This window comes from Schistocerca serialis, chromosome 1 (genome assembly GCF_023864345.2).
Source record: "Schistocerca serialis cubense isolate TAMUIC-IGC-003099 chromosome 1, iqSchSeri2.2, whole genome shotgun sequence".
NCBI lineage: Eukaryota > Metazoa > Arthropoda > Insecta > Orthoptera > Acrididae > Schistocerca > Schistocerca serialis.
In genome coordinates, this window is record NC_064638.1 from 291,349,535 (window position 1) to 291,362,244 (window position 12,710).

Consider the following 12,710-nt stretch of genomic DNA (forward strand, 5'->3'; position numbering starts at 1 on the left):
CAAACAAGCACACACTGTGCTCATGTAATAGGCATGTGACTTTCATGCTGCCTTTACCCACCTGCGCTAATGGTTACACCTCAATGTGCCCCATTCATCCAAAAACTTCACGCCACGACGTTACTCAGTCTCGTGTGCAGTTCTCAGTTTCTTCCATCACTGATGGAACAACACACAAGATAATTACCACTGCTAGCCCTTTCGATTAGTCACAGGGTTAGATGCCTCAACCCCATAAAGTTTCGCGCAGCCCGGCAGCACATTAACAAACTTTTGGAGGCAGGTATTCTACAAACGTCAGACAGCAACTAGTCTTCACCGATTCACCTCATCCACAAATACGACAGTTCTTTTTGAATGTGAGGTGATTACAGATGCTTAAATGCTCATACCGTCATGGACAGTTACCCCGTGCCAAACACAAACGATTTCACTCATATGTTATCGGACGCCACAATCTTCAGTGTGATTGACTGTAAATGTGCCAATCACCAGATTCCCGTAGCACCGGAAGACATTCCAAAGACAGTTATTATCACACTGCTCAGTCTGTTCCAAAACAACTTCATGCTGTTCGGCCTGAAAAACGTGGCACAAACATGGCAAAGTTTCATCGACTCAATCTTATGACAGTTCGAGTTTTGCTTTGCATATCTGGATGACATATACATTTTCAGCAACTCGGATGAGGAACACAAAACTCATTTATACAAGGCCCTCCATACCTTGAACTCCAATGGTGTTGAGGTCAAAAAGGACAAATTCCAATTGCACCAGTCCTCTGTTACATTTTTTTGTTACACCGCTTCCACAGACGGAATACAGCTGCCCAAATCCCGCGTGCAGGCCATCATGCAACTGCTGCCTCTGGCTTCTTACAAAGAACTCTGATGTTTCTTGGGTACAATAAATTACTACTGTTGGTATCTGCCTTCTGTCGCCGTTGTGCAGGCCCTGCTGACAGACTCACTGTCAGGCAAACAGGCTTCAAGCCTTAAACCAGTTCGCTGGACTGAACCTATGCTGGAGGCCTTCAAGGCTCTAAAAACTTCCTTTTCTCATGCTGTGACACTTGCCCATCCCAATGCATCGGCCAAATTGTTTATCACTAAGGATGCCAGCGACATTGTGGCGGGGGCAGTACTACAGCAACATAACGGCAACACAGTTTCTCCCCTTCATTTCTTCTCTAAAAAATGTCTACAGCTCAGAAGAAATATTCTGCTATTGATAGGGAACTTCTGGTGGTCTATGAAGCCATCAAACACTTTCGCCCCGACATTGAGGGCCACTCTTTCTTCATCCTCATAGATCACAAACCACTAGCAGACACTTTCTGCAACCATCTCGAGGATCCACCCCCTCGGCATTTCCGCTGCTTTGATTTAGTCTCTCAATTCACAACAGACGTTTGCTACATCAAAGGCACAGTAAACATCCCCACTGATTTTTTCTCATGGATCAATACTGTCTCACGCATCATCAACTTATCCAACCTGGCCGCTCTCCAGGCTTCCAACAAGAAATCTTAAGCTCTCCTCACGGATCCTCAAACGTCTGCTCTCGGGCCAGTCGTCGACACATCGTCCGCCCCCACTGGTTTACCAACTACAAGGTGGACCTGCCGCCAGTCGCTCCGCCTCTGCACTCCACGTCAACCGAGAAGGAAATCCTGATCTTGTGCCTGCTGACTCGCACGAATACTACTGGGTGTGTGTGTGTGTGGGGGGGGGGGGGGTCTGTGTGGCGTTGATAGGTCATATCTTCCATGATTAACACCATCTTTGGACTCTGATTACTCAGCTGAGCCTCCATGTTAGTTTTTAGTTCTGTTCTGAATCACAAGCTGTGTACATATATGTGACTTACTGCGAAATATATCTCTATGTGGAATTTAATGGGGATAGTTATTGCATTCAACTGACAATTGTATCCCATTCCCATAACATGATTAGTAATATTCAAAGAGATTCTTTTGCATGTGATGTTACATAATTAGGAATATCAAATCATGCAGGGGTATGGCTTCAAATTGAAAATTCAGCTCTCAATAATGGAAGAAGAGATGTGAGATATAGTCTACTAGGAGAACTAATGTAAACAATATGACAGAGCTGTTAAAGGAAATAGACTTGTCTCATATAATGTATAATAACAAAAGAATTGATAAATGCTTTTCCATTTTCCTGACAGCGATTAAGGGCATGGCAGAAAAGACATGCCCCATTGTAACCAAAAGATATCATACTAATATTAGACATAAGCAGCATCATACCAACAACAAGTGGTACACTCCACAACTTAACAAACTCTTAGGATATTAGTGTTACTTCTTATAGATAACCCTCACGAAAGTGAGTGGGACAAGAAAAATTACAATATGAGAAAACTCTACAGATCCACAATTAAAAATGCTATGTGCAGTGCAAATGATGTGTACACTTTAAATTCCAAAAATAAATGTAAAGCAGCCTGGACTGTCATTAAAAGAGAAATTAATAATATTAATAAAGAAAGCAGTATTTCTATAGACTGATACACTAATGAATATTTTGTAAACAGTTCCAGCACTACCATTTCACTCAACAATTTTACCTTAGGTGCAGAAGCCCGTCTAACACATGAAAAACAACCAAGTGAGAAATTTTCATGGACTATAATCACTTTAAATGACATTCATGTACCAATATACAAACTAGGCAATTCCAAAACAGAAGGCTATTTTGGACTCAATGATTTCAACATAGGTGAACAGCAAAGGACATCAAACTGCCACTTCTCTCACTATCTAGGAGAGTACTAGATGATGAAGTTTTTGCAGAATGTCTTAAGCTTACAGTTACATTACGTATATAAAAAAGGCAATAAAAACTTCCCAAATAAATAAGGATCCATTTCAATAGCACCCAATTGCATCCGAGATACAATTCACTAGAACAAGAAATAAATGAATAAATAAATAAAGATAATAGAAAAGTGCATGCACAAACAGATATACAGCTATTTTGAAAACAACAAAATTTTAAATGCACTACAGTTCAGATACAGGTCTCACCTATCAATTGCAAAAGTAGTTGCAGCTTTGGTGAACAACATTTATAAAGGGTGTGAAAAACAGATATCTATGTCTGGAATACTTATTATGATCATTTCTTATTATGATCAGTTTTCAAAACCCAAAACACTACAACTCTTCTGTTATAGAACCTCAGTTAAAAGACATTGTTTGTAACATAGATATGAAGATGAAAGAATATATGAAAAATGACAGTGTCATCATACTAGGTGGGGCAAATGATGTCACAAAAAAATTTGAGGATTTGAAATGTGCACCACTTCATTCTCTTCAAAAGACAGTCCACAGAAAAGAAATCTTATGCACAATTTCATACAGATATGATGTGTAAAAATTGAACAACAGAATCTATGCTAAAAACAAATTCTCAATGAACACTGCGAAAAATTATGAGCATGTAATGATAATGGACATCAATACATTTCTCAGCTAAGTGATTACACAAAGAGTGGACTTCACTTACGAATGGAAAGCAAAGAGTAATTATGTAGACATTTAGAGCCAGCAATAGAGACCTGACTGCAAATACCAGCGCTAAGAAACATACAATATGAAGACATTTTAGCAATATGGAAGTGAAAACACAAGAAAAATTCACACCAAAAACGGACTTCTTAAGCTTGAGAGTGATGAAAGTAAAATGAGGAGCCACAAGAAAGAACCATACAATTCCTTCATCGCTCAGAAAATATGCAGCAAAACAAAACTATCAAAGACTAAAGCAGGATGTGATGCCAGCAGCAGCATCTAGCCCAGTTCAACCAATTTCCACATCTGAAGATATTCAAGATATAACAATAAGAAATGTGCAACTATACTATGGATCAGTGTCATTGAAAGCTGTGACAAGATCTTCCACATGACATTGCAGACCTCCAGCCTACAACCAGGATTTTCTGTGGGCAGGAACAACAGCAGGGCCCAGCTAGCAGCCCACCAAAATAAAACAGATGCAAAAAGTAAATGTGATAAACCTACATTAGAAAAGAACTTGGTGAGTGGTGCCCCAAAACTTTTTCTACAGTCTAAAGCACATGAAAAACCCATCTGTCCCAATGGAAAACAGACACTAGTGCCTCTTAAAATATTACACCATACTGTGAAGTCAGTGTTTAGTAAATTGTTAGAAATAGATCTATCCCTGAAAACTAATTTACAATTAAATGTTCTCTGTGTCACTGAGCATTGGCTATCAAAAGATAACATTGAAAAAACACCAGTTGGAGAATGTAATATAGCTAGTTATTCTTGTCGAAATGAAAGAGTAAGGAAAGTAGTATAGCTACACATGTTTAAAAAAATGTGAACTATCAACAGCCTCACAAAGCACAATAATACACTAATACAAAAAGATTCTGAATTTTCTTTAACTGTCTTGACAGACTCTGACATACTGATGCTGAATATGTATAGATCTGCCTCTGGAAATATTCGACCTTCAGTCACTCCCTTGAAGCACTACTAAACAAACTTTATGCACTCAATAAAATTTTGCAAATATGTGAAGATTTTAATGTCAATTTCCTTAAACCTGTAAAAAGCAAAGATGAATTGCTAAATATTACTAATCCATTCCACTTATCCCTAACTAATGAAACCTCAACCAGGACCACTGAAAACTCAAAATCAGCTCTTGAACTAATCTTTATAATGTGGATAGACAATACTACTCAACTGAGATCACTGACAAAGGTTGCAGTGACCATGAAGCCCAGATGCTAACAGTGAATTTAAACTGCAAAAAGCAATGTCCTATAAAAACAACAGTGCAAAGGCAGTTTAATGGTGAAAACATAAGGCTTTTTAATTATCTTCTCAGGACTGTGAACTGGTTAGAGATATATCAAGAAAATGATGTTACTAGCATGTTTCAATCCATTTCATAAAATATTTCTTTACTGCTTCAATATTGCACTTCCATTAAAGCTGAGGAGCACTGGAAACAAATGCACAATTTATGGGTAACAAAAGAGATAAAAATCTCTAGCCGAAAAAAGGACTACCTAAAGGGCTACATGAAACACCATGAAATTGGTGATAAGTTTAGAACATGCTGTAAACTTACTGTAATGTCTACAAAAAAGTAATTCAGCAATCAATAAAGTTATATAATGATAAATTAATAACTGAATCTAAAAATAAAATGAAAGGCATATGGAAAGTTGTGAAAAATGAAACTAACAACAAGCACCGTGCTACAAACAAAAAAATGTTGAAACTGAATCTAAATGATAAGTTGACATAAAAAAAATGTGAATGGTTTTAATGATATTTCAGTACAATAGTTGAAAGCCTGACAAAGAAGACCTGTCACAGAGCTAGTGCTCAACACCCATCACATGTGGAAGCCATAAAAGCATTGATGTTTTCCACAAAGCTTCAGACAATGAAGTGCTCACTGTTATAAAAGACTGAAAAATAAATACTCCAGTGGCAGTGACAACATACCAGATTATATTGTAAGAAACTGTGGGAAATGTACTGTAAAACTAGTAACTCTTATAATTAATGCATCCTTTAGTAATGGACTTTTTCCTGACTTCCTACAGGTTGCTGAAGTTACCACACTCCACAAAAAGGGACCAGAAAATGATGTAGCTAATCACAGGTCAGTAGCACAACTCAGCACATTTTCAAAAATATTTGAGAAATTGTTTTACACTAGATTAGAAAGTTTTATTAACAGATTCTCTTCAATATTGGAACACCAACATAGATTTAGAAAAGCTAAAACAACAACAATGTACGTATATCTCAACACAACCTTAAAATCTTTATATAATAAAGAAATTACTACTGTAACAATACGAGAGAAGGAAAGTTGCTACTCACCATATAGCGGAGATGCTGAGCCACGATAGCCACAATAAAAATATTCACACAATCATAGCTTTTGGCCATTAAGGCCTTTGTCAGCAGTAGACACACATACACACACGCACACACACACACACACACACACACACACACACACACACACACACACACACACACACTCACGCAAGCGCAACTTGCACACACATCTGCAGTCTCAGAGAGCTGAAACTACACTGCGAGCAGCAGCACCAGTGCATGATGGGAGTGGCGACTCAGTTTGGACAGGGGGTAGGAGAGAAGGTGCGGGAGGGGGGGGGGGGAGGGGGGTAAGTAGCGGAAAGGAGAGAAATAAAAATAAAAATAAAAGAAATTAAAAGACTGGGTGTGGCGGTGAAATGACGGCTGAGTAGTGGTGGAATGGGAACAGGGAGGGGGCTGGATGGGTAAGGACAGAAATATCAGTCCTTTCCAAAGACCTCACCTTTTGCCCCACTCCCAAATTCAACCATGCAGCCATGCAGAACTAGTTAAAGACATTCTCTCCTTCTCCTGGTCCCTACAGTGGAAACCCTTTTTCGCCACCAACCCAACCAATCAGACTCAACCAAACACCAACATTGAACCTTGCCTAGCTCAGTTCAGTCCTCCATCCAACTGTGCTCCACCCCCACTGCCTCCAAACCACCCCTTGTTAACTTTCCAGAATTTCTTATCCTTGAACCTTGCCTCACCATCATTACCCAAATCCCTCAACATGCAAACTAACCTTACATCCGCAGAAAGAATCGCAGTCCACCATCTAAAAACTGATGCCAACCTTATAATCCTACCTACAGACAAAGGCTCCACCACTGTAGTTTTGAACATCAAGGATTACATGGCAGGAGGACTCTGTCAGCTGTCACATACTTCCACCTACAAACCACGCCACAGTGGTCCCATTCCAGCAATCCAGCAGGATCTCCAGTCACTACTCCAATCCTTAGGCCAATCCCAGAACCTCTCCCCAGAGTCCATCTCTCTACTTACCCCTACCACTCCCTGCACTCCCACCTTCTACATGCTTCCTAAAGTCCATAAACCCAACAACCCAGGGCACCCCATTGTTGCTGGTTACTGTGCCCCGACTGAGAGAATCTCTGCTCTCATAGACCAACACCTTCAACCTATTACCCAGAACCTATCCTCCTATATAAAAGATACCAACCATTTCCTTGACCGACTCTCCACAGTTCCTCTCCCTTTACCACACGGTGCCCTGCTTGTCACTATAGATGCCACCTCCCTGTACACTAACATTCCTAATGCCCATGGCCTTACTGCTACCGAACAGTACCTTTTCAGACACCCTATGGATTCCAAACCAACAACCTCCTTCCTAGTCTCCATGACCAACTATATCCTCACCCACAATTACTTCCCCTTTGAATGCATTACATACAAACAAATCCGCAGTACAGCTATGGGCACCTGCATGGCACCATCCCATGCTAACCTATTCATGGGCCATCTAGAGGAATCCTTCCTAAAAACCCAGAATTCTAAACCCCTCACCTGGTTCAGATTCATTGATGACATCTTTGTTATTTGGATTGAAGGTGAGGACACCTTATTCACATTCCTCCAGAACCTCAACAACTTCTCCCCCATTTGCTTCACCTGGTCCCACTGAACCCAACAAGCCACTTTCTTAGATGTTGACCTCTGCCTCAGAGATGGCTACATCAATACTTCCATCTATATCAAACCTACTAACCACCAGCAATACCTCCACTTCGACAGCTGCCACCCATTTCATACCAAGAAGTCCCTTCCGTACAGCCTAGCCACCCGTGGTAGTCACATCTGCATGGATGAGCAGTCCCTCTCTAAATATACCGAGGATTCCACTGAAGCCTTTACTGACCTATCCTCCCATCCTTGTACAAAAACAAATCTCCTGTGTCTTATCTTTCAAGTCTCCCACCACCTCCCAAAGTCCCACAGTCTGGCCATAGAGGAGCATTCCCCTCGTAACACAGTACCAGGGACTGGAGCAACTGAATTACATTCTCCACCAGGGTTTCGACTACCTCTCATCATGCCCTGAAAGGAGGAATGTCCTACCCACTATCCTTCCCACCCCCCCCCCACCCCCACCCCCACCCCCTACCATGGTATTCCGCTGTCCACTGAACCTACACAATATACTCGTCCATCCTTACACAACCCCTGCTCCCAATCCCTTACCTCATGGCTCATACCCCTAGATGCAAGACCTGTCCCACACATCCTCCTACCACCACCTACTCCAGTCTGGTCGCTAACATTACCTATCACATCAGAGGCAGGGCTACCTGTGAAACCAGTCATGTGATCTACAAGCTAAGCTGCAACTGCTGTGCTGCATTCTATGCAGGCATGACAACAAACAAGCTGTCTGTCCCCATGAATGGCCACCGACAAACTGTGGCCAAAAAGCAAGTGGACCACCCTGTAGCTGAACACACTGCCAAACATGATACCCCTCATCTCAAAGACTGCTTCACAGCCTGAGCCATATAGATCCTTCCCACCAACACCAGCCTTTCTGTATTGCGCAGGTGGGAACTTTCCCTACAATACATCCTACGTTCCCATACCCTCCTGGCCTCAACCTCCATTAGTCACTGTCCTCACCCATCCAGCCCCCCCTCCCCCCCTGTTCCCCAATCCAGCACTACACAGTCATCTTTTCATGCCACACCCAGTCTTTTAATTTCTTTTATTTTTATTTATCTCCTTTCCGCTACTTACCCCCTCCCCCCTCCGCATCTTCTCTCCTACCCTCTGTCTAAACTGCAACACTTCACTGTCCACCACTCCCACCATACTGTCCCTCCCTCCTCCTCCCTACCCCAGCTTCCTCCTTACCCCCACCCAGTCGCCACTCCCATCATACACTGGTGCTGCTGCTCACACTGTAGTTTCAGCTCTTTGAGACTGCATATGTGTGTGCAAGTTGCGCTTGTGTGAGTGTGTGTGTGCGTGTGTGTATGTGTGTCTACTGCTGACAAAGGTCTTAATGGCCAAAAGCTATGATTGTGTGAATCTTTTTATTGTGCCTATCGCGGCTCAGCATGTCCACTAGATGGTGAGTAGCAACTTTCCTTCTCTTGTATTGTTACATTCCATCCTGGATTTTCCATTGTTAGAAATTACTACTAGTATTTTTTTAGATTTGTCTAAAGCTACTCCCGAGAAAGTTAGCTAATAAAGGCGTGAGAGGAACTGCAAAGCAGTGGTTAGAATCATGTCTATCAAACAGAGTGCAAAAAGTTGAGATGAAATTTGAAAAAAAGAACACTAATGTTCATCAGCGTGACTGTGCTCTCCTCTGAGAAAATGCCTGTTAGATATGGTGTACCACAAGAATCAATCCTGGGACCCATACTGTTTCTGCTATATATTGATGACATAAACATGAATCTTATTTCGGAGCATACTACACTATTTGCAGGTGACACAAGTATTTTGGTAACAGGCATAGGCAAAGCTGACTATGATGAAAGGATTAGACCACTTATGCCTTAAATGGAACACTCAGGTCCTATATCAAATAAGCTGCCAACTGTGTGTTACATTCTATGGCTACTCAGCTTATCAGCCACCAAATTAGTCCTGACACAAGTATATTATTCTTACTTTCACTCTGACTACAGTATGGGACCATATTCTGGGGGAACTCACCCTGCAGCAGATGAGATGTAATGGATCATGCAGGCAACATTTCAAGAAACTTGGCATGATGACACTGCCATCTGTTTATATTTCTAGTATTATATCATTCGTTAAAATGAATGTATGAAACTATATGAAAAACACTGCAAGGCAAATAAAATATTCTACTCTATCTTCTGTTCTATTCTAAATGTACATTCTAAATTACTGGGCTGCATGTTCTCCATTTATCAAATCTTATTTTGATTAAGCAATACATGCCATTTTGTCGATAGCATACTGGATGACCTCCTGACATTGAAGATAATGAAGCTCATAGTTTGCAGCAATTTGTTTTGCAACAGTCGTCTTTCCAGATGCTGGAGGGCCAAGAATGACCAGCTTAAGAGGCTGCAAAATAATAAGAGACAATTTCTGTTACTATAATTATTTTAAATATATGTTTGATGGTGCATCTGCAGAATGTAGTAATGAGCTACAATTAATACTTGCTTTAATTAAACTCTAGGACATTTCAGTTCCCAATCAATCAATTCTTTTGAAATGTGCTTGGCTTTATATCACTTTCTAGTACAATATGGATAATATTTTAGGAACCAAAATTTGATTTAAGAGTTAAGGTGCTCTTCCTAGACAGCACAGTATGTCTGGCAGAGACAACACCCCAGTAAGAGACCTAATAGATAGTTTACCACTTAGTTAATTCATGTTCTGCACAAGCCACATTTGAACTTATTTCAGAGCATGATGGTCCTCAGCTGTTTGAAATTAGTTTACCATATGGATCTAAAGTTATCAGCCACTTCCAAAATTATTTCTGTAATCTGATGAGGAGGATATACAAATTATAAATGACTTCAATGGTGATCAAAGACCAGACAAATGAACAGGATTTCATCTCAAAGCGTCACAGGATGTCAGTCAAAGGATTCCTTTTTATCTTGGGTGCCAGTGATACTATGATGCAAAACATTATTGAGAAAAATTTGAGAACTCATTTTACAAGAATAAAATGTGAAATGCTGGTTGCTGCTAAGTTTGCTCAAGAGTGAAATATATGGATACCTCCAGTTCTCACAACAATCAAAAGATGGAAGAACTTGACTCAGTCAGGTTCCTGGGAATAAACTTAGACAGAACTTTGAGTAGGAATTCTCTTATAGCAGGGCTTCACAACATACGTGTTCGCGGAGCAAGCTGTGAGCAGCAAGGCGTGAGCACGGAGCAGCGCGAGCACGCTACTCCCACTATCGGACCAGAGCGGAGAGTGGGGAGAGTCACGTGGGGCACACAACAGCTGCCGCCAGTCAATGTAAATCCACAGTCACCTGCAGGGATATCACTCACGAATTATTACTGCGACAAATGAAACAAATAAAGGAGAATGTACACGTGCCACATAATTTTTTTAGCTTAGTGTATGCCTCTACATTCGTATTAATTTGTGAACTGTTACACAATAAAAGGTGTCACTGAAGTGTGGGGTTCTCGGTTATCTTGTACTTTTTGCCCTTTACAATTGCGTCTATGTTCGGAGTAATTGTTCTTGTGCATTGTAGGCACAGCATGCAGTTTAAATTTCGATCAGACAATGCGTTTCTCAGGCGCGTCTTGTTACATTTCATCGCAGAGAACAGTTGTTCACAAACATACGTGGAACCGATCACTGATGTTATTGTAGCCGCCAGTTTGTGCAAACGAGGAAATCTATCCTGAGGGAAGCCTCTGTAGAATTCCAAAATGTTTTTCTTGTTCCGAAATTTGTCTCTGTATTCTCTGTCACACTGCAGGTCAATAATTTCTAGTTGCAGCTCAGGATGAATCTCTTCAATATTCGCTGAATATGGAAAGGAGAACAGATCAAAATCACTGTCTAATGCTGTCAGACCTTGAAAGTGTTGATCAAATTCTTCCTTAAGGGCATGTGAATAACGTTCACAGTCTTTGTGAACATCTTGCATGGATGATAATGTAGGAAAATGAGCTAGATTTCCTGTTTCCAGCTGACTCACCCAAAGTGTCAATTTCATTTTAAAAGCTCATATTCGATCTATGAAATGAGTAATTAGTAGATCTTTACCTTGTAGTGAAATGTTCAAAGCATTCAGATGGCTAATTAAATCTGCTAAGAACGTGAGATCACATTTCCATGAAGGCTCTTTCAGTTCAGGAACATGCATATTATTTATTTCCATGAACATATTTATTTCATCTAATAGGCAAAAAAACTCGATTTAATAATTCGCCTCGACTAAGCCAGCGGACCTCGCTGTAATAAGGCAGGCTACCATACTGGCTTTCTACATACTGAAGAAAGCTTTTAAATTGCCTGTGTTGTAGCCCATGCTTCCTTACATAATTGGTTGTACGAAAAACAACACTCATCACATTTTTTGGAGTGATACTCTTTGCACATAAGTTTTCCTGGTGGATTAGCCAGTGAACACCCCTTGTTTCATTCGGCACGGTCAGTTTTTGGATTTTCTCCTTCAACAGCACGACGAAACCTGATTTTTTCCCTGTCATCACTGGTGCACCGTCTGTAGACACTGAAACTAAAGAATTCCATGACAATCCTATATTCTCAACACTTTCTTCAACACTACTTAAAATATCACTTCCGGTTGTAGTGTTCTTCATGGCTACTACATCGAGGAGCTCCTCCCTCACCTGAAGATCTCTATAAACACCTCTAATAAATATCGTAAGCTGTGCTGTTCCTGTGATATCAACACTTTCGTCCAGAGATAGAGAATATGCCATAAAATCTTTATAGATATTTGCAAGCTGGCTCTGGACGTCGTCTGCCATGTCCTGTATGCGACGCATAATGGTCATGTTAGATAATGGCACAATCCGAAACTGTTCAACTTCAGATGGACACAAATGTTCTGCGGCAACTACCAAACATTCTTTTACTAAATCGCCATCAGTGATGGGGAGCAGGGATTTTGCTAAAAGCAAAGCAATTTTGTAACTCATTCTGAGAGCTGCCTCAGTTGATTTTTCTTCGTCATCCAGATCTTCTTCGGATAGCTTCCTTTTAAGTTTAATAATTTCCTGTGCACGATCTGGTCCATCACATTTTCCACTTCCATAGTCTTTCACGTGGTATGAC